Genomic DNA, 5,403 nt, shown 5'->3' with positions numbered 1-5,403 from the left:
ACTCCGTCTCAAAAAAAAAAAAAAAAAAAAGTAAACAAAACCCAAAAAATGCAAAAAAAAGAAAAAAGGGGGCAAAAACCCTAAAAAAAAAAAAAATGTACACATACAGCAACATATGCAGAAAAAGAGAAAGAGTGTGCAAGAGCTCTAACAAATAGTAAATACAATTCTAAGCAAAGAGAATCCCAAAAATGTGAAGGTAAGAGGTAGAGCCTATATGAATCCTAGACTCCTCTGTACCAATCCTCTATTGTGAATTCCTGGAGGAAAGTTAATGCCGTTATTTACGTTACAATGCCCCAATACCTTCTACATTGGGGTCCTTACCATCAGGTCACCATTGTGACAGAGACCATTTTCCCTATCTTTACTAATAGAACTCCTAAATTTTAATCAAACACATGGCTATCCAGCAAGAGACTACATTTCTCCATCTTCCTTGTGGCTTGGAGTGGCCATGTGACCAAGTTCTGGACAACTGATGTAAGCCCCGTTTCCACATAGTGACCCTAAAAAGGAAAGTTCATGCTGTCTTTTGGCCCTTTTCTGCCTTCTGCTGACTAGGAGATGGCAGAAGCTGGGGCAGCCACCTTGGCTTCAGTGATGATAGTGCTTTCTCACCAGCCCTGGACCACTCACCTCTATACTGTTAACATGACAGAGAAATCAACTTCTATCTTGTTTAAACTACTTGTGTACAATCTTTGTTACAGTACCAGTCCCCTCCCTAATAAAACTATGGTGAGCTAACCTTGCAAAATGAAAAACGCACATATTGAATCACTGGAACGTGAGTAGAAAGACCAATGGGACAGAATAGAAAGTCTATAAATAGAACCAAATGCATATAGAAAATTAGTACCGAGTCAAATCAGTGGGGTAATAATGGACTTTTATTTTAAATCAATAGTCTTGAGACAACAGCATAGCTATATAGAAAAGGTAAAGTTTTGCCAGGCGCAGTGGCTCACGCCTGTAATCCTAGCACTTTGGGAGGCCAAGGCAGGCGGATCACGAGGTCAGGAGATCGAGACCATCTTGGCTAACACGGTGAAACCCCGTCTCCACTAAAAATACAAAAAATTAGCCGGGCGTGGTGTCAGGTGCCTGTAGTCCCAGCTACTCGGGAGGCTGAGGCAGGAGAATGGTGTGAACCCAGGAGGCGGAGCTTGCAGTGAGCCGAGATCGCACCACTGCACTCCAGCCTGGGTGACAGAGCGAGACTCCATCTCAAAAAAAAAAAAAATTGATCTCTTCTTCACACATATGGCTGGTAAACTCTTAAGTGACACAAAGATCTAATAGATTTACCCTTTGAGCCAGCAGTTTCATTTCTGTGAATCTAGTGTAAGGATAGATCTGGACTTTATGTATTTATGTATGTACATTTTCTCGTTGTTTGTCATAGCAAGAGACAGGAAAAATCCCAAGTGTCTGTCAATAAAGGACTAGTTAAATAAACTATGGTACATCAATACAATTGAATACTGTACTATATGAAGCTTAAGAATGAGGGAGTTCATTCCAAATCAAAGCTGCAGTAAGCTATGATGGCACCACTACACTCTGGGTGGCAGAGAGAAACCCTGTCTCCTGTCTCTATTTAAAAAAAAAATACATATATATATATATGGCTTGTGGTTGCCTAAAAAAACACCGGCAGGACACGGTGGCTCACGACTATATCCCAGTCCTTTGGGAGGCCAAAGCCGGATAATCGCTGGAGGCAAGGAGTTAGAGACCATCCTGGGCAACATACCAAGACCCCTGTCTCTACAAAAAAGAAAAGAAGAAGAAGAAGAAAGAAGAAGGAGGAGAAGGAGGAGGAGGAGGAGGAAGAGGAAGGAAGAAGAAGAAGAAGGAACACTAAAAGGATATATAAGAAACGAATAATGTTGTTATTTATTGGAATAGAAAGTGTAAGTTAGATTGGGACAGGAGTAGGTATGGGGGTTGTAAATGTAAATCTTATTACTTTAATTTTTGATCCATGTTAATGTATTATTCAAAATAAATAAATAACTTTAAAAAAAATCGGGGTTAGAGAAACAAGATCATCCATAAGCTACATTAGGATAGCCCAAGATTTTCTGAGAAGCTAAAGCTGTCAGTAGTCGCTGCTACTTAAACAACTCACTGAATACCCGTGTGCCCCCAGTGAACCTACGGAAAAGGAAATCAAGAAAACTGGCAAGTCGATGGGCTGTAAACTGGCTAGAGAATCCAGATACCATGAAACGACAGTAGAAATTCACACAGAAGTTGATGGGTTTAGCATTCTCTATGGTGGTAGATGAGACTTCTTTCTGTCCCTTTTCTGTCCCTTTTCTTGTCATCAAGTATGGTTTCACGTGCAGTCACTTTAGACCACATAGTAAAATGGCAGAGACCATTAACAATGAGATCACAAAACGCAATGAGCTTTTGTTGAATCACTTAGCCTCTGGGATATATGCAAAGACAGCTAGATGTGTAGGGAGAATTGATGATGATCTTCAAATGGCTTCCGATAGGCTAAGTAGCTCCCTTGCTCAGATTTTCTGCCTTGAACTACCAAGGATACAAATGTTACCCTTTAAGGCAATGATTGAGTAACAGGTTGGAATTCTCTGGCTAAATAGTGAGTTGGGGAGTTATCATATTAGGCAATTACCACCCAGTAACACCTTATTATGCACTGGCCAGTTAACTAGAGTTCTGAAATGTGAACAATAAGTTATTAGATTTTCATGCTGAAATAAAGGCTAAAAGGAATAGTGCAATGAATAGTATCAGAAGAGGGCAGGCTTGGGAGAGTAACAACAATGGGGGTTTGGGGAAGGGGATGAAACACGAGAGTCTGGGAAATGACAAGGTACAGACCTGGTCATGGAGGAATCATTACAAAAACTGCCTAGTTCCATGTAGTTTGCCACACAGATGTCCAAGCCCCACCTAGGTTTAGTGTTTTGTTTGTTTATTCATCTGTTTTGTTTGTTTTTGTTTTGAGACAATGTTTTGCTCTTGTTGCCCAGGCTGGAGTGCAATGGCGCGATCTTGGCTCACTGCAACCTCCGCCTCCTGGGTTCAAATGATTCTCCTGCTTCAGCTTTCCAAGGAGCTGGGATTACAGGCACCCACCTCCATGCCCAGCTAATTTTTGTATTTTTAGTAGAGACGGGGTTTCACCATGTTGGCCAAGCTGGTCTCGGACTCCTGAGCTCATGATCTGCCCGCCTCGGCCTCCCAAAGTGCCGCGATTACAGGTGTGAGCCACTGCGCCCGGCCCCACCTAGGTGTGTTAAATCATATGTCCTGTGAAATTCCAAATGGAACAACAATGTAATGCACTTAAAGGGAAGTTATAAAACTTCTCAAGTACCCCAGGTGAATCTAATGCACAGTAAGCCTCGCAAACTGCAACTTTCTGGTATCTACTGGCCATGACAGTTATATTTCTCACTTCAAATAAATTTATTTTTTCAGTCAGGTAGTTTCTGAAGGGATCAACCCTGGGACATGCGTAATTCCCCAATGAGAGCGGGGTAGCCAAATAGCTCATGATCGAAGACTGGAATTAACACACACGAAAACAGAGAGGGCAAAATAAACATTTTAAGAACAGTTTAAAGTAAGGCAAGTTTGCACAGACACTGGCCTAATCATAAGATGAAGGAATTAAAACTGCCTTTGCAAAAATTATATCAGTGAGTAATAGAGCAGCTTAGCTTCAAACTATGTTTTAATTTTTTTTTTCTTTTCTTCTTTCCCCCCAGTCTCAAGACATAGCTTTGAGACAAACTACAGAAGTATTTTCTTTTTTCTTAAAATACAGCCTGGGGATGTGCTTTAAAACTCCACTTCCTCCCCTTTCCCACATTATGCTCCCATGCCTTATGCATATTTATTTACCTGGATGCTTGTTAAGTTCACACTGGCTCACTTATCTGGTCATATATTTCCTTACAAGCTTCAAGGACCAAATCCTGACAGGAAACAGGCACCTCCAGTATTCTCTCCCCAGCAGGAGATTACTTTAAGACCGGAGTTCCCTCTGGGCTAGAGATTGACTGCAAGATTGAATGTGATTGATTTGTAACCTGTCAGGTCCACAATGGTGCCAGCCACTTCACCAGATGGAACAATAATTCAAGATAAGCCTTCAGAGCAAGTCACACCATCTGGCACCTCCTAGCCCCCTTTCTGTCTTGCATTCCAAGCCCCTCTTCTTAAACCCTTGCCATCTCTCCAGAAATTGGAAATTGGCAATTTTTGGAAAGGATTCCAGCCCCTTTCCCCCTTGCTGGCAATGGATAATAAAATTCACTCTCTTTTTATCATACCCAACTCTTGTTATTTTAACTTCTTACTGCAACCATCAAGCAGCCAGACCCTCTTTTGGTTATAAGACATACTCACAAATTCCAGTAGAATCTACTATTGTGGTTACAAACTGAAGGATAATGTTCACATATGCATACTACTAAAATAATTAGTGGTCATACACTGAACCATCCACCACATCACATTTCTCTCACTATTAGCCATATTATCATTAAACATAAAGGACAATAAATATATGTAATTTAAGTACTTTTACCAATGGAGGTGAGCAATGTCAGATAATTCAAGCTATCAAATAATTCAAAACGAATATCAGTTTGGCTGTGGAATATATTTTAAAATGTGCTCTGCTTTAACAAAACCAAATATATATCAAAGCTCAGATGATAACAGGTAAGTGTTTACTCGAATTACAAAAGATTTTTTGCGTTGTAGCAAGTGTGCTTACAGTATGATTCTGTTTATAATAATTCCTCTTGTTGCCATCTCTTTAAATCTGTTAAATTTGTTTTAATTATTTGGGGAGTTGAGGGGCAAGTAATGACTGAAAGGGACACAAGGAGGCTTCTGGGTGCTAACAATGTTCTGTTTGCTGATTGGCTGCCCATTACATGGGTGTTTTCAGTTTCTGGAATTTCATCATCTTACAATATGTTTGCTTTTATGTATGTATACATCAGTCGAAAGGTTAAAAATAAAAGATGGAGGCCTAGTGTGGTGGTGCACTCCTGTAGTCCAGCGACTCAGGAACCTGAAGCAGAAGGATTGCTTGAGCCCAGGAGTTTGAGGCTGCAGTGAGCTATGATCACACTACTGTACTCCAGCATGGACAAAAGAGTGAGACTTTGTCTCTAAAATAAAATAAAGGATGGACAGAAGTATAGCAGGAAAACAGAAAGAACACACAACAAAACATAAACAATGCTAGGGCATTATATCTAAATAGATGCTATCTCATTTTCTTTTTTTCCTTTTTTTTTGTTTTTTTGTTTTTTTGTTTTGTTTGGAGAGACGAGGTCTCGCCATGTTGCCCATTCTGGAGTACAGTGGCATCATGATAGTTCACAACATCCTTGAACC

This window comes from Rhinopithecus bieti, unplaced genomic scaffold (genome assembly GCF_001698545.2).
Source record: "Rhinopithecus bieti isolate Rb0 unplaced genomic scaffold, ASM169854v2 scaffold_78306, whole genome shotgun sequence".
In the NCBI taxonomy this organism is placed as follows: domain Eukaryota; kingdom Metazoa; phylum Chordata; class Mammalia; order Primates; family Cercopithecidae; genus Rhinopithecus; species Rhinopithecus bieti.
This window is presented reverse-complemented; position numbering follows the sequence as displayed.